This window comes from Miscanthus floridulus, chromosome 11, assembly GCF_019320115.1.
Source record: "Miscanthus floridulus cultivar M001 chromosome 11, ASM1932011v1, whole genome shotgun sequence".
Lineage (NCBI taxonomy): Eukaryota > Viridiplantae > Streptophyta > Magnoliopsida > Poales > Poaceae > Miscanthus > Miscanthus floridulus.
Genome location: NC_089590.1, coordinates 10,502,133 through 10,526,257, shown reverse-complemented (window position 1 = coordinate 10,526,257; position 24,125 = coordinate 10,502,133). Strand labels below are relative to the sequence as shown.

General features: G+C 44.2%; 1 pseudogene; it reads left to right on the top strand.

The window, feature by feature from the left end:
• The first annotated feature begins 1,038 nt into the window (after positions 1–1,038).
• Positions 1,039–22,630, top strand: LOC136494939 (putative B3 domain-containing protein Os04g0347400; annotated as a pseudogene).
• The last annotated feature ends 1,495 nt before the right edge of the window (positions 22,631–24,125 follow it).

Below are 24,125 nucleotides of genomic sequence, written 5' to 3'. Positions count from 1 at the left end.
ACACGGGGGGCATGGGCACCGGCGAATGGATTCAGCAGCGTCACGGACGCCGCCTCGTCCATAAGCACCAACCACCCACACGAGGAGCCGCACGCCACCTTGCCGCGCACGTCGGGCAGCGTCTTGGACAAGACCTTCTTCTCCGGGACGTAGTAGAAGCCGATGCAGTCCGAGTCGGGGTCGAACGGGAGCAGCAGGAGCGGCCCGAAGGTCGCGAACGGGATGGCGGCGCGCCATGGGGAGCAAGCGGATCGGAAGGACGCCGCGTCGTGGCTGACGTGAGACGCTGTCCGATGGACTCGAGGAGATCCTCTAGGCAGGTCGGATCTCCAGTCAGGGAGAGGTAGGGACCTTCTCTTGGGATTGAGAGGCTGAGCCATGGAAGACAGATGACATCAACTATGGTTCACGCAAGAAATAGCAAGCGAGGGCGATGTAACACGTGAGCGTGAAATCAAATGAAAGGAGGAAAAAGCTGTCCCTTTTGCAAATGCAAAGAGGATAAGTAAATAAATGTAGGCAGATTTGGTAATGTTCTCATAAATGCAAAGCGGTTCTTTTGTCTTAATTCTCTTTACTTCTGTGTTAATTCTCTTTTCTTTTGCTCGTTGCCATGTATGCTGGTGCATGCAAATATGCAATGTGTATATGGATAGCACAATAATTTTCTACTTCCTATTTTGCCGTGATTACTCTATCACATGACAGGCAATATTCAATCAAGAAGAATGATACGATCAATCAGTAATTAAGATGTCGTGGGATTGCAGGCGTGGACAGACGGACGAATCAAAACAAATGTCGCATAAAAAAAATAGTCCATACTTTATTCTTTTTAGCTATAGTCTTATAGGAGATATTTATTTGGCTGTAAAATTATTATTGCACCCGCTCTTATTTCGAGACCACAGACGGACGCTGTGTTTACTCGCATAGTAATTTTTATTTAAAATATTTATTTCCAATTGAGAAGGAAACCAAAGCGTCGTTCTGTGATCCTCTGCTTCATTACTTCATTCAAGACACCGGGCCGTACGCTGCAGTGCAGCGTCCACCATCGCCATGCCATTGCCCAGCGACCCTGGTCCTGCTGCGCGCGCCATGGCGAAGCAGTTCAAGGTCCTGCTTCCTCCTTCCTTCCACAAGCTGGTAAGCACAGCCTCCCTCGATCGCCGGTCGACGCTTTACTGTGCTAACGAAACCCACTGATTGCGCAGCGCATCTCCGACGAGCTCGCCGGATGCTTCGACACTGGCGAAGGCGAAGGGGCGCCAGAGCAGACGGCCCTCGTGGTCAGCCCGTTCGGCAAGGTGTGGCGCGTGGAGGTGGGCCGGGACGGCGACGGTGCGTTCTTGGGGCGCGGGTGGGCGGAGTTCTTGGCCGCGCACGGCGTCGAGCTCGGTTGGTTCGTCGTGCTCCGGCACGAGGGCGGCGGCGCGCTCACCGTCAAGGTTTTCGACACCAGCATGTGCATTAAGGATTTCGGCGCTCCGGCTGCAGGTGAACAATATTTACAGGCAAATCTTGGGTGATGCTAATTAATTTAGTGATCCTAATCTCCTAATTAATTGGCTTGGGATGTTAAGAAACTTAATCGAGGACTTCAAGATTGCAATGATGAAAACATATAGCCCATTCAACTAGTCAGAATTGATGTTTCCATGCAATCTAAGAAAGAACTGATCTCCCTTCAAAAAAAAAGAAGAAGAAAGAACTGATCTTGTGTTAAACTAGAATTGGGAACGGGTGCTTTGGAAAGACAATTATTTCCTGTTAATGCGGAAATTTGAACTATTTTTAAAAAATTCTTGCAAACGGTGGAATTCATGGGTTCTAAATGGTCCCCTGAATCGCACACTATCGGAATCCTTAAGTTTGCCGAGTGTTTTTATTTTTGCTGAGTGCATTATCTCACGCACTCGACAAACATCTATTTGCCGAGTGCTTTTCGAAAAACACTCGGCATACATGTGATTTGCCGAGTGTTTTTATTAAAACACTTCATACAAATTATTTACCGAGTGCCCCATAGATCTGGCACTCGGCAAAGCCCTCACCCGACGCAAATAAATTTCCTCTGGCCCCCGCTCCCCTCTCCCGCACCCCGCACACCCCCACCTTCCCCTGCCCCGCGCACCCCCTCCCGCACACCCCCGCCTTCCCCTGCCCCCCGCTCCCCTCTCCGGCACACCTCCTCCCCCCGCGCGCCCCCTCCCCTCCCTCCCCTCCTCCCTCTCCAGCGCCGGCACGGCCCCGCCCTCCCCTCCTCCATCTCCGGCGCCACCCTCCTCCTCCCTCTCTCAGATCCGGCGCGGCCCTGCCCTCATCCCTCTCCAGCGCCCCCCTCTTCCTCCCTCTCCTGGATCTGGTGCCCCCCTCCTCCTCCCTCTCCGGCGCGCCCCCCTCCTCCTCCCTCTCCTGGATTCGGCGCGGCCCCGCCCTCCTCCCTCTCCCTGATCCGGCGCCCCCTCCTCCTCCCTCTCTAGCGCGGCCCCGCCCTCCCCTCCTCCCTCTCCCGGCCCTCCCTCTCCCGGATCCGGCGGCGCTGCCCCCCTCCCGGCCCTCCCTCTCCAGATCCGACGACGACGGGCGTGGTGGTGGTGGCAGGCATGGCTGTTGCGACGGCCTGGGCGTGGTGGTGGTGCGGCGCGTGGTGGGGCCCTCCCTTCTTCCCCGGCGTGGTGGTGGCGGCGTGGATGGTGGTGGCGGCAGCGGCGGTGCTGGTGGTGCGGGCGTGGTGTCGGCGTGCCTTTTTTTTATTTTTTTGAAAAAAAGTTTGCCGAGTGTTTTTTGGGCACTCGGCAACTTCTTTGCCGAGTGCCCGTCGGCAACTTCTTTGCCGAGTGCCCGACTGAAAACACTCGACAAACTAGCGTTTGCCGTTAACAAGTTTGCCGAGTGTCGTTTGCCGAGTGTAACACTCGGCAAACCCTTTGCCGAGTGTTTTTGGGACTTCGCCGAGTAGCCCCTGGCACTCGGCAAATCTCCGGTATCCGGTAGTGGCAGTTGAACCTATTGCACATACAATGTATGATCATTGGTAGCATCATTTTAAGTAATTAGTTAAATATACTACACCTTCTGATTCTAAATGTAGAGTGTTTACGGCAGTGGTCTTCAATATAATGCTTTGACTTGTAATTTTTATTGAAATATACCATTTCAAATAGCGAAAAATATATAGTATAAAAGTTATTTTCCATGATGGGTAACATCAACTATGTATTCTAAATTTATGTAGCTTCTTGTATATTGATGGTCAAGTTAAAAAGGTTTGGCTGCGGTTAGAATTCTAAAATGATCTGCATTTCGACTTGGAGGTAGTATCATTTTTCAGTTTAAATTGATACTTAAATCACATTTTCTTCAGTTATGACATCCAGAAGCAGCAAAGGTATTATCTGCAAGCCACAGTTCATCAGGATTTTTCATCCGTATTTATCAGAAAAGATGGTATGCAAACTCTGGATACTATATTCTGATCGATAAGATCATAAGAATATACATCTTGTTGAACATTTAAACTTGAGATGTATCATGAACATTGTGCCTTTTCACATTCATACATATGCTGTTGCAGATACTGCCTGCTAGGTTTGTGAAAAATTACATCACAGAAGAGTGCCTAAACAGCCAGACGGCCGTCATTCTCAGCCCCCTTGGAAAATTTTGGCATATTGAGCTTAAGAACGATCAATCAGGCATGTTCTTCACAGGTGGCTGGTCACAGTTTCTGGAGTTCCATGGAATATCTAATGGCGACGTTTTGCTCTTGAGATATGAAGGGAACATGGTTTTCAAATTCAAAGCATTCGGAATCAGTGGATTGCAGAAAGATTTCAAGAACCAGAACGCTGGGATTTGACTAAGTGAGAAAATGAATTGATGTTTCGTGTATATCTACTAGCAGATATGAGGATATGCGTATAACTTGTCTTCTCATTGACAGATACTGAAAAACAGGAAACACCTTCTCCCATCAGGAAACGTAAAAGCAATGATGAGAGGTCAAGCAGTGAAGAAAACAAGAGGCCAAAAAGTTCAGTGACTTACCCATCACTGAAAGAACCCTATCAGATTGGGACATCATCTTGGATAAGCTAGGAAAAAGATCAGCACCTATGCGCTTGAGTCCCATCTTGTGAGCTCAGCTTTTGCTCTGTTTGAGTGCCTTCTCTCTTTTTGTTATTTTATTATTTTGATGCTTTATTACATTGCCTCTTTATTGACACAATTTATATACCAGATGCCTCAATATTCTATATATTTTACTACCTATAGTCATGTAAACATGGGTTTCGGAGTTTTTATTTTTTTCGCGAACAGGCCTCATCAGCCAGTTTTTCATTAAGAGGAGATTAGAGTTTGTTACACAACGCATACCGTTCGAACTTCCCTGAGGACAGCGATTGTTGCCCCACAGTGAAGCCGAAGGTATGCGCTACAACATTTTACTTATATACAATTATACGCACAAGCTTTTGCAACAAAGACATAAATAGAGCTGAAGCTAATTCAGCCCAGCAGCAAGCAACGGGCTCTGGAGTAGCAACACGATGGAGCCGAGGAAGTTGTCCAATCCTGCTTCATCAGGCACGCAAGGGTCCACTTGAGGCTGCGACAACGACTGAGTTGTGGTCCGAGTACGTCCAGCGGAGCGTCCAATGCTCGTTCCATGCATTGGCGAAGCTGGAGCAAATTAGAGGTGGTGCATTTGCCTTATAGATACATAAACTTGAGCTATAATCATGGTGAAAAAATTAATTTACTCAGTGGTGTTTAATTTTTTCGTGGGTGCATGTGCACCCACTGCCTTGTATATAGCTTCGCCACTGGTTCCATGCTTAGTGTCAACATTGCAAGGCGCTTCAGAGTCGGGCATCCCGAGTGTTAAATACTTTGGACCATCTAGGTGTAGATCAGAGGGTGATATCTTTACTAATTGAATCAAATAGACCTAGAGCTTGCTTCGGGGAAAGGAGACAGAGAGAGAGAGATGTAGGAGCATCTGACCGTCGGAGGGGTTGGAGGAGCTCCCTGCCATCGCTGGTTCGTCGGTGAAGCCCTGCGCACGGGCAGCGACGATTGGTGTAGCGGTGGAGACCGGTGGTGGTGGCAAAGGCAGTGGCGCTTCCCGCCGCTGGCAGTGCCTCCCTCACGATTGGACTAGGGTTAGACAGTGGGGTTGTGGCGGCGGCAGTGAACCTCGTACCAAGAGCCGTTTTGCCCCACCTCCTCTTTATAGGCACTGTGTGACGGGGGGCCACTAGCCACTAGATGGCTGGACATCCCCGATCAGGACGCGGTCAAGGGGTCCGTCTCGACTGTTGGGTCAAGACAGGATGAGATCAATTCTAACATTCTCCCCCTTGATCTCAACTCATACTTTAACTTTAAACTTGGACTTTAATCCCTTTCACTTTTATTTGTTCCATCACAGATTAGTGCATAGAGCATGCTTCGTCGTCACGGTAAATCGCTGATAGACTAAACAGCTACAATACACATCTCTATTCTGAAACAGATTCTTTAACTTTTGGGCCCTTTATCGTCCAGAAATCATAGGCTATACCATAAACCCATGTCGACTATGTGTTCTCTAAACACACTGGGTGGTAAACCTTTTGTACGCGGATCCGCAAGCACTTGCTTGTTACTTTAATACTTTTAGTATGATTCTGGACTTTCTTCTTCACAACGTATAACTTTAACCTCAATGTGTTTGGCACCACACTTGACCCGTTGTTATAGGAGCGAACTACTTAAATGGTTATTGCTGTTGTATACCATTATTAATTCCGGGTGTAAGTTCTTTTAACCATTTCGCCTGTCCCTTAAGCCTCATAACAAGCTATACTGTGGGTATGCATCTTTGATGACACCACAACTGTTTCTTTAGAGCTTTTCCACAATAAAACTCCAACTGCGAGTGTTAGCTACTATGTGAGTTTCACTAAACATTTCAGCCAAAATTTAACATTGGTATCAGAGCCACCGATCTAGTGTGTGGATTGTGTCAGGGGTAGCAGTGTAGAAGGAGATGAGTTAGATCCAGTTCGGATCGAAAGAAAAGAAATACAGAGGGTTCATCGAACCCTAAACCCTAATCGGGTGATAGAAAGAAAAAGAAAGAAGGGGATTCGAATTCGATTCGGATTACCCTCCTAAAGAACCCTAACCCTAAAGAAATTGGATGGTCCAGGGAAGGTTTCCCCACCGCCGTCACTACCGCCTCACGCGGGATGGAGCACCCGCCGCCGGTTTGCTGACGCGCGGGAAGAGAAGCAAAAGAATAGAAAAGAAAAGAACTGGATTAGATCCTTTCGGATCTGAGCATACAGACTAGGGTTTTCACTAACCCTAACCCTAACTGGGTGAAGATGGAAACAGAGGGCTCGGATTCAAGAAAATGATGAGATCCGAACTCTAACCCGCTACAGACTCGGGGAAGAAGAAGAACAGGGTGAATCCCTAACCCGAAACCCCAACCCTAACTCGATCCCCATCCCAATCGGTCAAAACCGAGAAGAGCAACAAGATCCGAAGAAACAGAAAGGGAAAAGGGGATGAGGAAGAGTCAGTGGGCTTACCTCACCGCTGCGCAGCACTGCTGCCTCGCCGGCCGCGTGAGGAGAAGAAGGCCGAGCGCCGGGAGAAGCCTCTCGCCGGACTCAGGCCAAAGGGGCGCCGTGGCCAGGCCGCTCGACGGCAGCGCGCTCACTCGCTGGGGAGCGCGCACGTCGGCGAGGGGGCCGATGACTGGCGCCGAGGCCCTGCTCGCTCTCGTCGTCGCCTGCTCTTCGTCGGGCTCGCGCGGCTGAGAGAGTAGAAGGGAGAAAGAAATGAGGCTAGGGTTCCGGGGGAGGCCAGCCGCGGCAGGTTTTGATCGGGCGAAACGGCCGGACAGCCGTCAGATTTGATCCGACGGCGAGGAGTCACTGGGCCAAAATGAGGCCTAGGCGAGGCGCGTAGCCGCAGCGCTTTGCCGGCCTAGGCCCACGTTGCGGCCTGGGTGGCAGCGCGCGCGCGCGAGGGAACAAGGCCGGACTGGTTTTGCTGCTGGGCCGAGCAGACAGTGAACAAATGAGTCCATTTCTTCTTTTTTCTTTTTCTAGTAAAATGTTATTTCCTAGAAAATAATTAATGACTCAAGAAAAATTAGAAAAGAGAATTTTCCTATGGGCAAAATTCACTAGTTTAAGATTTACATATTTCCTCTGCAAAGTTAAAGTTTATTGTCTTCTTATTAAATTCGAACCAACTGGGAGATTTTAATTTGAAGAGCAGTTATAGTTATTCAATAAATGATAAAAAGTTGATCCTCCAGTTAAAATTGGAACCAACGGGAAAAATTTAATTGGAGGAATAGTCGGTTGGTAGTTAAAATTGAATTATGGTATTGTTATTTTCTGACCAATGTTGATGATAACAATATTATAATTCTATGAGTTCTATGTTTAAAGTTTAAATCTCTGATGAATTTTGCATCAAAGTGACCAATTTTTCAGAGAAAAGATAAAGATCAAGGAAGGCTCTTAAACTAGAGAAATGTATTTTCATGTTTCCGCTGCAATGAAGTTGATTATCTTCTAATTAAATTCGAACCAACGGGAGAATTTAATTCTGAGGAGCAGTTCTATGTTTTCAAGATTATTGAGGTTCTATACATTAATTCCATTTCTGCCCAACTGGTGATGTGGAATTAATGTAGAAGAATGATGTTTTATTCTATTTCTGCCCAACGGTGATATAGAATAGAACATAAAGATTTCAAAGTTTAATGAGCATTATTGTTGAATGTTTTTTCAGACAAAAGACCTCCATGCTTTCATTCTTGAAGGCAGTAAGAGAAATAAGCTGGGTACTTGTGACTCAGATGATGAATGCCATTGCTTAAGGAACTGTGTTCTCTTTAAAGTAATGGCTTCAAAAGAAAAGAATTCTAGGATATTGATCCAAGAAAAGAGATAGATCAATGAGAGTCTTCATTGAGAAATGTCTTTTATGTACTCTCTGTGAAGAAGAATTTATTTTCAGTTTCACTTATGAGAGTTGTAAAAGTCATATACATGTTTAATTTGACCAACATTGAATTAAACATGTGTGTTAAAAGAATATTCGGATTTATTTTTGAATTTGATGATTAAACACGAGCCAATCCTGACAATTATGTCTGTTCAAGGGAATTATCTCGCATAGGCAGGGAAAAGTTTGTGATAGTACCCGCATGACGGGAAAAGATTGAGAAAATACCCGTATGGTGGAGTAAAGTTGGCATAGTACTTATGTTAACCAATCCTGCATGGCGGGAGAGTTTTTGGTATAGTACTTATCCCGCATGGCGGGAGAAGGATGTGATGACTCATGTGCTCTAAGTGTATCCCGCACATGGAGAGAAGTTTGGGATAGCTCTTATGCTATCCTAGTATTGACCGTACACTCTGATTGTGTCATGGTCATTAAGTACTCAATGAGTTTAAGAACAAAAGAAAGTTGCATGTGAACCAAAAGATAAGAATGATATGCAAGCGTGACTTGCAGAAGTATTGATAATAATAGACTATGTTGAGTTTTGAAATGAAATGAGGAAAATGTACTCCCATACGAATTTTGTTTGCATGATTCAATCATGTGGATGAAGTAAGTAATCAAAGTTTCCTCATTAACAAGAGTTCTGAATGTTTTTCGAAATTGTGGTAGAAAAGTTCATACCACATTTCGAGGGGGAGAAATGTGAGATTAATTAAGAAAGACAATTAAGAAAGATACTTCCCCATACTTCAGATAATGCAATGCATACTATGCATTGAAGGTAAAAGTGATCTATAAAAGATGAATGTGATCGTTGAGGGAGTAAGACGGTCATAATAACGATACCCCTAAAGTAAAGAAATAGCTAAATTCCTAGACCTTTTACAGTTCCGATAGGAAGATAGCATAGTCAACTAGTATTCATACTGGACGAGTTCAGAGTTATCAAGGCAGTGCTAAATGTGCCATATGAGTTTTTAGCAGATTAAACCCAAAATTAGAAATTTGAAGATACACCATCTTTACAGAAGATAGAGTAATCTAGGGGAGCATGGTATGTAGATACCTAAGGCTTGAATAGAAGTGGGATTACATATCCACTATAGTGTTTTAGAGCAACAAATTGCTTAATACATGTTGATGTTGTATGACATATACAACACCTGATGTTAGCTCTTAAAGAAGATGAATAAGTAAATAAGGATCTTATGATACAGGAGGCTATAGAACAATTGCCTTTTGGCAATGAAGAGTAACAATAGCCCCATATGAAAGAAGTGCCACGAGGCCCCAGAAGGTCTCAAAGAATAAGAAAATCAGATATTTCTGGTGACTAAGGAGTCAATGTTAAGAAAGAAATTCAAATGGAGGGTAATTCCACCTCATTTGAAAAAGCCATGAGAGGCGTTCACTCGTCTAAATGGCAAGAAGCAAAGGAAGATGAAATGAAATCGATAAATACCAACGATGTTTGGGACTTAGAAGAAATTTCCAATGGAGCCAAAACAGTAGGCTGTAATGGGTCTGCAAGACAAATGTGACTCCAAAGGGAATATTGAAAGCTATAAAGCGCCACTTGTCGGCAAAATGATTTACACAAAGAGAAGAAATAGATTATAATGAGAATACAATGATTCTTTTAGAATTATAATGGCGTTAATGGCACACTACGATTTACAGTTACATCAGAAAGATGTAAAGACACATTCCTCAACTAGGGATTTGTATGGAAAAGTTTACATGGCATAACTTAAAAGGTTTTGTCATGGAAGGAAAAGAACGTAAGGGATGTTGCCTGAAGAAATCCATTTATGGATTAAAGCAAGCTTCAAGACATTGGTACTTGAAGTTTGACAGTACAATAAGAAAGTTTGGGTTTAAAGAGAATGTAGAGGATAATTGTATTTATGCAAAGTTTAAACATGGGAAATAAATTTCCCTAATCCTACACGTGGATAGCACCTTGCTCGCTAGTAGTGGTGTTAATCTACTGTTGGAGAAGAAGCAGTTCTTGTCCTCAAGTTTCAATGAGAATGATCTTGGTAAAGCGTCATTCATTCCAGAAATTAGAACTTACCGAGACAAAAGGAAAAGGGGTATTAGAACTATCTCAAGTGTATACTTAGAGAAGATTCTAAAGAAATAAAGTATATATGTGAATAAACCTACGTCTGTTCCTATAGTCAAGGGTAATAGTTTTGGGAACTTTCAGTGTTCCAAGAACCAATGTGAGATCGAAAGGACGTCCTATATGCTTCAGCTATTGGAAGCTTAATGAGTGCTTATAAGTAAGAACTTACCCTGACATAGTTCATGCATCCGGGATGTTTTGGCAGAAGTCCAGTCCAGATATAGATCAGTGGAATGGAGTTGAGAATGTTTTGCAATTGTGCAAAGATTTATAGGCCTCATTGTGAGTAAGAAAGAATAAGTACTCTCAAATAGTTGTGGGTACAAATGTTAAATTTTGGCAAAATGTTTAGTGAAACCCACATAGTAGCTAACACTCGCAGTTGGAGTTTTATTGTGGAAAAGCTCCAAAGAAACAGTTGTGGTGTCATCAAAGATGCATACCCACAGTATAGCTTGTTGTGAGGCTTAAGGACAGGCGAAATGGTTAAAAGAACTTACACCTGGAATTAATAATGGTATACAACAGCAATAACCATTTAAGTAGTTCGCTCCTATAACAATGGGTCAAGTGTGGTGCCAAACACATTGAGGTTAAAGTTATATGTTGTGAAGGAGAAAGTCCTGGAATCATACTAAAAGTATTAAAGTAACAAGCAAGTACTTGCGGATCTGCGTACAAAAGGCTTACCACCTAGTGTGTTTAGAGAACACATAGTCGACATGGGTTTATGGTATAGCCTATGATTTCCAGATGATAAAGGGCCCAAAAGTTAAAGAATCTATTTCAGAACAGAGATGTGTATTGTAGCTGTTTAGTCTATCGGCGATTGACTGTGACGATGAAGCATGCTCTATGCACTAATCTATGATGGAACAAATAAAAGTGAAAGTGATTAAAGTCCAAGTTTAAAGTTAAAGTATGAGTTGAGATCAAGGGGAATAATGTTAGAATTGATCTCATCCATCTTGACCCAACGGTCGAGACGGACCCCATGACTGCGTCCTGATCGGGGACGTCCAGCCATCTAATGGCTAGTGGGCTCCCATCACACAATGCCTATAAAGAGGAGGTGGGACAAAACGGCTCTTAATACGAGGTTCACTGTCCGCCGCCACAACCCCATGTCTAACCCTATTCCGATCGTGAGGGAGGCACTGCCAGCGGCGGGAAGCGCCACTGCCTTTGCCACCACCGCCGGTCTCCACCGCTACACCAACCATCGCCGGTTCGTCGGTGAAGCTCTACGCACGGGCAGGGACAGTTGGTGTAGCGATGGAGACTAGTGGTGGTGGCAAAGGCAGTGGTGCTTCCCACCGCTGGCTAGTGCCTTCCTCACGATCGGACTAGGGTTAGACAATGGGGTTGTGGCGGCGGCAGTGAACCTCGTATCAAGAGTCGGTTTGCCCCATCTCCTCTTTATAGGCACTGTGCGACGAGGGCACACTAGCCACTAGATGGCTGGACGTCCCCGATCAGGACACGATCAAGGGGTCCATCTTGACCGTTGGGTCAAGACGGATGAGATCAATTCTAACACCGAGGAGATTGGCACAATAAGCTCCATGCTGGGGCAGCACCACCGAATTCTCATGACCGATCTCTTGGCTCTAGTCACGCACTTTGGCAAGGGCTGTCGAAAACCAGGGATAGCATAGTTGACCGTTATCCCCCTTGAAGAGCGTGCCTTTCAACGACCAACCTTAGCAACTACTGTCTATTGGAGTTGGAGAAGATAATCCAGCCATCTTGGGGGAAGAAGCTAGGTTGGAGCATCAGCCTCCCACCTTGGTCAGGCTCTAGAGATGTCCCATAGTCCTAGGATGGAGCCTCGACGCTGCCGAGCGAGTCGGCGCTGAACGTTGGTAGCACCAACGGGCACCTTACCATTGCAACGACTGGGGGATGAGCTTGCAATTCCGTGCCAGGTGGTGGAGGCCATGGCACCTGAGGCACCGCTGCGGCAACTTGCAAGTGGCTGACCTTGTAGTTGAATCACAAGCAGTTCAGACAGCGGCCTTGAAGCCCCGGTGGAATCCGACGCGACAGGAGCTGGAGCGCTTGCTGGAGCATGCATGACCCAAACATGTGCAGGGGGTAGCACTTCGCTGCCACTCATCCTCACCTAGCAGGGTAGCGCAACGATGATGAGAGATGCGCGGACCCAAATGTAGCGGATAGGGATAAGGGCCAGCTCGTCATGTCAGCATCGGGAGGGATGGTTCTCCTGACCACGGTACTAGAGGCCCCAGACGAGCCGAGTGGATGCACGACCCGTGACGCTGGTGTCAGTGACGGGCGGTGATGTAGCTGCGACTTCTCGCACCGCCGCACACTAGACAAGCCAAGCACTGATGGCTGAGCAGATCTTGGGGCACAACATCGATCGCGTAGGAGAGGTATCATGGAGGGGATTCACACCTCCAAGGTCGGAGTCAGAGGACGGCTCCTCATCCACCCATCGGAGAAGCTTGGAGCGACCGATGGAGCTACAGGGTGGGTAGAACGGCAGCAGCAGGGAGGGAGAGGGAAGAGGGTGACTTTGTAGGTGGCCTTGGAGGAGGACTAGGTGGACGCTGAGGCCATCGTGGTGGTCGGCGAGGAGGTTGCACCGATGAGGGGAGCGGGAGCGGCTGAGGGTGAGGGAGGTGGATGACCGTGCCTGAATGGCAGGTAGCTGTGGGAAGAGATTTTCTTTTATTGATGTGAAAGGATTTTCTTTTTGACTGACAAGGTTGAGAAATAGAAACTAACATGTGCATGAATGTTATGACCAAAATATATGGAATTTTAGCAAGAAAAGCAGCTTTGGCATGATATAATATGTCGATGTAATAAACAACAGTGTTCTTATGCATTGGATGGTGCAAAAGGACAGAACCCATTATCCTATATCTAAAAAAATAAAGAAAAAAACTTCGACAAAATATTATACCTTCTATAGTATTTTCATATGTATTGCACCAAGGAAAACCATTGTAAGCCAACCCACATGAAGAGGCGTGTTGACAACCAAAAATGTCCATTTTGTGAAGTCTTCAAAATATGAAACGGACTTCACCATTGCGTTCCTCTCGTCGAGACGGTCAAAAACATATATGGAATGTCTAATTCGAAGTCCAGATGAAGAAGTTATGCCCACGGAAAGATGCCTCGTTGTCAGGAGTTTCGACCCAAGTCGGGACTTCCGGAAAGCCTGAAGAAATCTGCTCGGGTGTCTAGGGTTATCCCTACATCAGGAGTTCTGACCCAAGTCGGGACTTTCGACATACCTAACAGAAAATCCAGTTCGGATCTAGCCTTTTGGATTCTGATCCTAACTGTTCCAAACTCATGGGAAACTTAGAAAATAAGGCTTGGTGAGGTTTCCTACTAGGATAAGACCACCCCCTTCTATATATATGAGAGGATCATGGCCGATTGAGTTCCCATCTATCCAATCAGTCAAACAAATCAATCTACTACATCTACTCCACCCCTTTTTTACCGTCTTCTCCAACCCCCATGCTATTCATCCCTTGATCCGACGACCAAGGATAACACCCTAGGCTTGCTGGCCGACCTAGGGCAACCCGACGACGTCCTTGCCATGATGGGGTCCCTCCCGGGCGAGAGCTTCGATGGTTTCTTTGCTAGTTTTCCTGAAAACTAGCCGGTTCTTCAGTCACGTAAGCACGTTGGTTATCCTTTGGTGGTTTGCTTGTAAACCTCTCCAGTTCTTCACCACTGAAAGAGTGACATCCTTACTGCGTTCTTTGGTCCATAGCAACTCGGGCGTCCAAGACCCTATTGGTATTTGATTCGAATCACTTCCGACGTCAACATACTTTTTGGTGACTCCGCTGGGGACGATTGGTTCAGCTATCTCTTATAGTCGATCTCTCTGACCTAGCCTTACTCCTCATTGATCTATCTTCTTGAGCTTGCCATTACTGTTGCATCTGGCCCAAATGGCCGATCGCATCTGGTTTTGACACCTTGTGATTGTGTTTGTGATTTTGCAACAAGTTGCACTGCTTATCGGAAAATTCAGCATGGCGGTCAAGTTATAAATCATGAAGTCCCAAGATGTTGCATCACAATATTACTACAATCACCCTAAGCTACAACTTGCAAATGCATCTTATGATCCTAATAATTATTTTGCAAGTTCTATGAGCTCTGATGTTGGTGTTGCTAGCTGTAATGATACTAGATATGTTACATCGGCTAATACTTTTGTTAATGCTCCTTATCATACACATCATAATTATGAATATTATGGTCAAGAGACTGATGTATGTTGTAAATTCTTCGAGTTTTGATGCTACTAGCAACATACAACACTGTAAATTGTTATTCATCGGCTATAAGTTCACAATATGTGGTTCCACTATAAGACATGCCGATGAATGAGAGAATTAGGCTATAACAATGCCAATTATTTAGCCAATTGCTCTAAAATTCAACACCATATGCCAATGCTCCTATTCATAATTTGGCTCCATATGTTACTCCCAACTCGAGCCGAATTAATGAAAATTCAGCAAGGTGTTTAACTGCTAATACTTATGATGTCGGCTTCACTGTGTTACTAGTAACCATAGCCGAATAAACAAAAATTCAGCACCTTATGCAAAGATCAATGCCCACAATTCGGCTTTGTATTTCGCTCATGACCATAGCCGAATTAGTAAAATTTCAGCAAGGCATTTGAGTGCTAAAACTCGTGATTCGGCTCCACATATTGCTAATAATTGTAGCCGAATCAATGAAAATTCAGCAATGTGTGCACTTGCAAACAATCATGATTCAGCTTCATTTGTTGCTCTCAAATCAAGCCAAATCGATGAAGATTTAGCCCATGCTAGTAATCCATATGGTTCCTCTAAATGGAAGGTGCCCACTTATCATAGACCGTAGCCATTATGCTATGATTACTTGAAAACTCATAATGGTTGGTGGGTACCTAATTTTTATGAATTTAGTGGTGAAGATGATAAAACCACTATGGAACATATTAGTATATACCTCTCATAGCTAGATTTTGCGTAAAGAAGACTATATGAGAGTGCGAAAATTTTCCTTTATCTCTCACGGTATTGCCTTTGCATGGTTTACATCTTTGCCGTGATATACTATTGGTTCATGGTCTCAATTAGAGGAGCAATTCTATGAATATTTTGGAAAGACTAATGAGAAAAGGCCAATCACAGTTGAGTCATCGGCTAAAAGAGGATTGCTAGTGGGCATGAAAGAAAGAATTGATTAGGATGTAAGCAAAGGTTCGGCTACAAAAGCCGAACAATACAATATCCTTTCTAAATCAATCACATCTCAAAAAACAAGTATTGCTATAGAAAAGCATGGAAAACGCCAGCAACCAGCTAGACTTGATTTTTCATGAGCCAAAGGGGTTGTACACTTATCTAGTGATTACCACATCATTGATGGAGATCAAGCCCCTACAAGCAACAAAGGAGGGCTTCCTGCCTGCTCAGAATCGGCTGAGCTGACTTCAAAGTCAGCTGAGCCGATTGCTGCCTGCCCTGAGTCGGCTAGGCCAACTTCCCAGTCGGCCAAGCCGACTGCCCCTGCTAGTGCCCAAGTCGGCCTAGCTGACTTCCAGTCAGCTAAGCCAACTTTCTCGGTCTCGGCAGCTGCCAATGCATCTTCGGATGATTCGGCATCTATTGTTGATCATTCTCTAGAGATGAAGAGCAACATCATGTAAATCAAGGACGTGCACTTTTCCAACATGATCAACAAGGTAGAAAACACAAATATTTTACTCAAATTCCAATATGGTCATACTATTTCAATTTCTACATCTATTAGAGATATCCTTGCTAATTATTGTAATAGACCGATTGAGAATAGCAATTTATTTATTGATGATAAAATAAATTCAGATTCTATCGGCCAAGACATTGTTCCATATGGCAAAGCCGATAGTGGTAGTTCGTCAAAGCTAAAGCTTCCTATAAGCAATTGCAAAGGTGTGGTCGAATGGATTGATAATAAATCTGATCCATTCATTTGCCTAGCTTTAAAACCGACTCCACAAAAGAATTGGCTCAAGAAATCAAAGTACACTTTTGATTTTACTTTTTGTAATCATATCTTTGATATCCTACTTAAGAATAATTTTATTAGAATCATTGATCACAATGCTTTGCCATCTATTCAAAACTTAGAAGAGTTTACATATTGCAAATGGCACAATTCATCTGATCATAATACTTCTGATTGCAATGTGTTTTGTCAAGTCATCCAATCGGCCATTGATAAAGGACGATTGAGATTTTCTAAAGCTCAACACATAGACCAATTGGCAAATAGGTTTCGAATCGACTTGCATTAGTTGATTCACTAGCTTGAACGCCCAAGAGAGAGATGTGGAGCCCTCAAGTGAAGGCAAGGTTGTTATTGATGAATTGCAAATAGAAGATATTCTAGATTATAGCAAAGTTATCATAGTTCTAGAAGACACTAGGGGACAGCTAAAATCTCTCCAACCAAAGCAAAAGCCGATTGATCTCGTTGAGTAAGGGGAATCGGCTAAGGATCCTCCTTTGGAGCATGTCTGTCAAGATAGGGAGAAGGAGGATGCTCATAAAGCTAATGGAGGTAAAGGTCATGACAAACAAAGAAGTAAAAGGCCAAAACTCAGCTTCGAGAAACTTCTAGCTAAATATGAGAAGATAGGAGAAGCAAATGTCACCAATGGACAAAGAAAGTCCATTCATCAAAATTGTCTCCAAAGCACAAGTCTCAAGAGTGGAATCGGCAAGGAGATAAACCTCATGCAGTAGTAACATATTCTCCTTTTATGCAGCCAATTCCCATGTCGTATGGACCACAACTCACATATTTTTATCCTTATTCATCTTGGGGCTAGTTTGATGAAGAGGCATTTGTTCCACCATATTTGAAGGCTAGAATATGTAGAGTATGCGGCTCCTAGACATTCAAAGAGATCATCATCTTGTAAAGACCGTTTTGATCAAAATCGGTCTGGATCTCAACCAAAGAAGAAAGCAGGGAAAGCAAGTTTACCACTGTGAAGTATGATGGCTAAAGAAGAAGAGTTCAGATCTGAATTCAACTATTGAAAAGCTGATTACATTGATGAAAAATCTAGCTATTGATGACAAAGAAGTGGGAAAATCATCTATTGATATTCTAGGTGCCAAATCTGAACAAAAGAAGGTGAGAGTGCCAAAAATCAAAAAAGATTTGCCTCTATCCAAAATAGAAATAAAACTAATATGCTCAATCGGTTTACCAAAGTGCCAAGAGAAGAAGTTACAAAAGCTTAGCGCAGAGAAGCTGAAAGGAAAAGGCTTGGCATGGGTTCCTAAAGGAAGTATTCAAGCCCAGAAGGATGATATTCAAGCGAGTGGTGCAACAAAAACAAAGGAGAGGAGATTCAAGAAACAATTGTCAAGTTGGAGGTTTGCACCAAATCATCAAAATCATTGGTCATGGCATCATCCATACTCTCTGCCTATGCCGATGTGGAATTCATCCCCTGGTATGCATGGTTATCCCTCAGCTCCTTATTTTGATCCTTGGTGTGGATCTTTATGTTATGGAGGGTTGCCAAATTATTTTACTTACCAATGATCGAGAGCCGAAATATGTTGTTTCGGCTATACATATTTATGTGGATGAATTCATATGGCCGATATTTTGATATCGCCCTTAGATTAAAATATAGTCGATGAATGCTTACAACCATCGTGCTATTAGGAAGCCCCCATGGAATTTACTTTGATGGCCTTAAGGCCCAGGGGGGCATGATATATGTATTTTGATTTACTTCATGGATGTGACAATATGATTAGTCAACTTGCAAATAAGTCCAAGGTGTTGGCATAATCATTATTTCTCACAATGGTGCTATTAGAGACATCAAGCCAATTAAAATTATATCTGCACCAACATTTGAGCCGAATGTGAAGTTTTCTTATTTGGCTTGGCCATATTCAATCCATGGGGTATAACATGTTGAAGCCTATGGTGATTCCTTGCTGGTAGTACAGCAAGTTGCTAGTGAATTTCAATGTTTAGAAGGGTCACTTAGAACTTGTCTTGATGCTTGCCTTGATATTATTGACTATTTTGTCGAATTCTGAATTCAGCATATTCTAAGGCATGAAAATCAAAAGGCCAACATGTTAGCTCAACATGCAACTGGCTATGATGTCAGTGGACACAATTTCCATATTCAAGAACAGCTAATGCATGAAGATTTCAATTTTTTCCTATGTAGGTACACACTAGTCGGCTAAGCCGACTGACAAGTTAGCTCAATCGACTACTCTTCTGCTGTGGCTAAGTTGACTGCCCTAGTCGGCCAAGCCAACACCTCCAAATCGGCTAAGCCTATCGGCCCTGTTGGCTCAGCCGACTCCCCTATGTCCAACCCGGTCAATTCGCCCGAGAAGCTATCAAATCAGCCCGATATAACTTCTAGTGATGTTGGGGCCGATTTAGAAGATTGGAGGACTCCCTTGTTGAGATATCTACGTGATCCAAGTGCCAAAATTGATAAAAGTGTTTGGCGGAGCGTTTTCTAATATGTATTGCATAATGATGAGCTCTATCATAGAACCGTCGAAGATTTGCTGCTTAAGGGCTTAGGATCAGATCAAGCAAGAGTGGCTATGGGAGAAGTCCATGAAGGCATCTGTGGTATGCCTCAATCGACCCCAAAGATGAAGTGGTTATTGCATAGAGCTGGTTTCTATTGGCCTACTATGATGGCCGATTGTTTTTGCTACTACAAAGGTTGCAAAGAGTGCCAGAAGTTTGAAAATATTCAGCTTGTGCTTGCTACTGTGCTTCATCCTATCATCAAACTATGGCCTTTTCGTGGTTGGGGGCTAGACTTCATTGGCCAAATATATCCCCCATCTTTGAAGGGACACCGATTTGTGTTAGTTGCTATGGATTACTTTACTAAGTGGACCAAAGGAGTTCCTTTAAAGAATATGACACACAAGGAAGTAATTGAGTTCATCACTGAGCATATTATTCATAGATTCGGCATCCCTCAAACATTAACTACAAATCAAGGGACATCGTTTGTGTCCAAAAGAGGTGAGGGAATTTGCAGAATTATATAAGATCAAGTTGCTCAATTCATCTCCATACTATGCTCAAGCCAATGGCCAAGCCGAGTCTAGTAATAAGACTTTGATCAAGTTCATCAAAAAGAAAATTGAGGAGAATCCAAGGAGATGGCATGAAGTTTTGTCTGAGGCTCTATGGGCACATCGCATTTCAAGGCATGGTGCTACAAAGGTTACTCCTTTTGAGTTAGTATATGGTCAAGAAGCCGTGTTGCCTGTCGAAGTGAATTTGGATGCATACAGGCTCGCTAAACAAAATGATTTATCAGCTGTTGTGTATCATGATTTGATGATGGATAACATCGATGAGGTGACTAATGTGAGATTAAAGGCTCTCAAGGAAATAGAGAAAGATAAAGCTCGAGTTGCCAAAGCATACAACAAGAAAGTCAGGAGCAAATCCTTCCAAGTGGGAGAATTGGTGTGGAAAACCATACTACCAATTGGATCGAAGAGCAATTAGTTTGGCAAGTGGTCATCGAATTGGGAAGGTCCTTACAAAGTGGTCAAAGTTATATTCGGAAATTCATATGTGCTAGAGACATTGCAAAGTGAACGTCTCACGAGAGCATTCAACGGGAGGTACTTGAAAGGATACTTTCCAAGTGTTTGGCAAGAAGTCTGAGTGCTCTCCAAACAATGGCCGATACATGTATCGCCCTTAGAAAAAATGGCCGATGTATACATCGCCCTTAGTAACTAAGCAGCAAATGAGATGGGTATCGTCGTTGTTTGGTTTTGAATAAGTGTTTTCAGGTTCATGCATCATTCAGCTGAAAACAGGGGGGCATATGTTGACAACCAAAAATGTCCATTTTGTGAAGTTGTCAAAATGTGAAACGGACTTCACATTGGGTTCCTCTCGTTGAGACGGTCAAAAAACATATATGGAACGTCTGATTCGAAGTTCGGATGAAGAAGTTATGCCCTCGAAAAGATGCCTCGCTGTCGGGAGTTCCGACCCAAGTCGGGACTTCGACTGTCAGAAGTTCCGACGGGTGTCGGGACTTTCGGGAAGCCTGAAGAAATCTGCTTGGGTGTGTAGGGTTATCCCTACAGTCGGGAGTTTCGACAAAAGTCGAAAGTTCCGACTGTCGGGAGTTCCGACCCAAGTCGGGACTTCCGACATACCTAACAGAAAATCCTGTTCGGATCTGGCATTTTGGATTCCGATCCAAACTTTTCTAAACTCATGGGAAACTTAGAAAATAAGGCTTGGAGAGGTTTACTACTGGGATAAGACCACCCCCTTCTATATATATGAGAGGATCATGGCCGATTGAGTTCCCATCTATCCAATCATCAAACAAATCAATCTTCTACCTCTACTCCACCCCTTTTTACCCTCTTCTCCAACCCCCATGCTGTTCATCCCTTGATCCGACGACAAGGATGGCTCCCTAGGCTTGCCGGCCGACCTAGGGCAACCCGACGATGTCCTTGCCCTGACGGGGTCCCTCCAGGGCGAGAGCTTCGACGGTTTCTTTACTAGTTTGTCTGAAAACTAGCCGGTTCTTCGTCACGTAAGCACGTTGGTTATCCTTTGGTGGTTTGCTTGTAAACCTCTCCGTTCTTCACCACTGAAAGAGTGACATCCTCGCTGCATTCTTTGGTCCGTAGCGGCCCGGGCGTCTAAGGCCCTATTGGTGTTTGATTCGGATCACTTCCGACGTCAACAAGGCACTCATAACTATTTAGCAATTATCAAATCAGTATTTACCCACTAGCGTTCAAGTGTAATGCTTGATAAAATAAGTTGTTACATCACAATGCTTGTAGACGTTGTCCAAGAAGTTCTGCAATTCGATTGGGTTCCGGATTACTTGCACAATCACCCTTAAGGCAGAAATAGACAGCACCAGATCATGGCAGGTGCGTGGTGCTGCATACAAGGGCTCTTGCTATATTATTGGAGAGGGCTGGAAGAGCTTCTGCCAGGATAACAGGCTCAAGACAGGCGACCTGTGCACCTTTAACATCATCAAAACCACACTGTGGCATGTCACTATCACACACTGTAAGCACAAATATAAATCTGTTTCTTTTTAATATGTAGAGATTGTTCACAATAGGTTGAATGTGAGTTAAATACTAAAGTGCATGTTCATTTTGTTTTATGATGCAGCAAGATTACCAGATACTTTTAAGCAAAAGAAGTCACCTTGTTCATCCAGTAGGGAGGGTAGTTCAAGTAGTGAAGGAACAAAGTGGCCAAAATCCTCAGTGACATCTTTGAGCAAGGTTCCATCATACACAAAATCTGTCTACAACATTGGGCCGCCATCTTGGATATGAAAGGAGATGAATCCCAACTCAATAACACAGCATCTTGTAAGCATGGTCATTGGCCATGTTCGCTTCGCTGAAAAAGCCATGGCTGAAAGTACTGTTCGCTAATTTATTGTGAGAGAAAAACATTGTTCGTTCGCTGAAAAAGTACGGCTCATAATACAAGCGATCAGGGTTAAAGTCATTCAAATTTGAGCATGGATATGAATTGATTGCTGAGCCTCATTTTGATTTTTTTAATTAGTGAGAGCATACATGCGTATGTGGTATGCTATCAAAAAGCATAGTTCTCAAATCCACATTACAATAATCAGTTGTGTAACTAACGTGATTATTGTGATTATTGCAGTCTTTGGCACAGGCCTTCTGCAATCAGATTGGGTTGCAGGAACGCTGCATGATCACGCTCAAGACCTCAGTCAAAAGCAATTCTTGGCAGGTTAGGGGTCAAAGCTGGCAAAAGGATAGTAGTTGTCAAGAACGTCGGGTCCGAGAGTAGCGGGACCCCCGCTACGGAGTTTGTAGCCGCGACCCTTGGTAACGGGGCGAGGTTTTGCCCCTCAGCTCCCAGTCGGTTTAGAGGAAGAAGAAGAGACATTAGGTAATAATTCTTGCTTGATTATTAACATCCTGAGTATCCTCATATATAGGCCATTTGGCCATACAATTTGGAGCTAATTGCTCCTAATTCTAGGGCCCTGATCAGCTGTTATTGCCTTCTAGTCACTTGCCATATCTTCCTGACCTGCATGCATGGTGACCGCGCCCAAATCTTCAGCTAGCGCGCCTGCATGCCTGGTGACCGCGCCCAAATCTTCAGCTAGCGCGCCTGCATGCCTGGTGACCGCGCCAAATCTTCAGCTGGCGCACCGTCTGTAGCTCTGCGGATATCCCGGGCACACCGTTTCCTTGTATAGGCGCGGCCCCACATGACTGTAGTTGTGTTTTTGGGTCGGGGTGGAAAAAGTTCTGCAGGGAGAACAATGTGAAGGTAGGTGACGTCTGCACCTTCAATGTCATCAAAACCACGCTGTGGCATGTCGATATCACACGTCGCTAAGCTATGGCTTCTGGCGTGGGCTGTTGAGTACTTGGCTTCAATAACGCCTCTGTAGGGATTATGTTGCCTACTGATGTCCGAGCTAATTGCAGTTACATGTTTCAAAACACTTGCTTGACTGCATGAAATTAAACACTTTATTTTGTTTCCTATTGATGTCCTATCTACTTGTAGCCTTGTAGGTGGCATCGAGGCGCTCCTCCTCTTCATGGAGCTAAATGACTTGTTCCTTTAGGGTTAATTGCGTTTTTTTTTTTTTGAAAAATGGGTTTATTGCGTTTACTATCCCTGTATCTAGTCCATGAAGGTCTCCTGAGAGGGTCACTGTCTAACTGTGATGGACTGTGAGGTCAACTAGGAGTAGATCTAGTGGGTTTACTTTACTATTGCAAGTGTATAAGCCATGGAAAAACCGAGAAGACTTGGAGAGAGACAGAAAAGGAGTAGAGGGCCATACCTTCGGGCTTGGCAGAGTAGACGCCATGGCAGCGGGTACTGTAGTGCTGGCGGTGAAGTCCGGTGCGGTGGTGGCCATGCAGAGGCGATGGTGAAGTCGGTGGTGGCTTCCCGTCGCTGGCAGCACACTCTCTTTAGATCGGGTTAGGGTTTCTCTGTAGGAGGATTGCGGTGGCTCAGGTCAACCTCATACCTCGTGCCCCAGCCCCAACCACCTTTTTATGGTGCTGTGTTATATGGGCCCACCAACCATAGAGTGGTTAGACGCCACTGATCAGGGTGTTGATCCAAGGGCCCAATTGGTGGAGATCAAACTAACATTCTCCCCCTTGATCTCACCTTATTCCTTAAACTTAACTTACTTTATCTTGTTCACATTCCATCACAGATCAGTGCATAGAGCGTGTCTCATCGTCACAGTCTGTTGTCATTAGATTAAACAGCTACAACGCACCTCTCTGTTTTGTAATAGATACTCAACTAGGCCCTTAGTATCCAGAAATCATAGGCTTTCCAATAAACCATGTTGACTATGTGTTCTCTGAACGCACTGTTTGGTTAGCCTTTAGTAAGCGGATCCGCAAGTACTTACTCGGTACTTATGTGCTCAATGCTTTCAAAATGATTCTGGATTTTCTCCTTTACAACATATACCTTAGTGTCAATGTGTTTGGCAGCACACTTGATTTGTTGTCATAGGAGTTAACTTACTTTAAATGGTTATTGCTGTTGCCTACCATTGTTAAATCCGGGTACAAATTTCCTTAACCTCCTTTTGCCTGTTCCTTAAGCCTCATGACAAGCTATACTGTGGTATGCATCACTAATGACACCACAACTGTTTCTTTGGAGCTTTTTCATAATAATACTCCAACTGCGAGTGTTAGCAACTGCTGTGGATTTTACTACACATCTCACCAAGACTTAACTTTTGTACCCTTAACTATTTGAGAGTTCTTATTCTTTCTTACTCAGCATGAGGCCTATAAATACTTTGTAAAATTGCAAGACATTCTCAACTCAATTCCAGTGATCTATA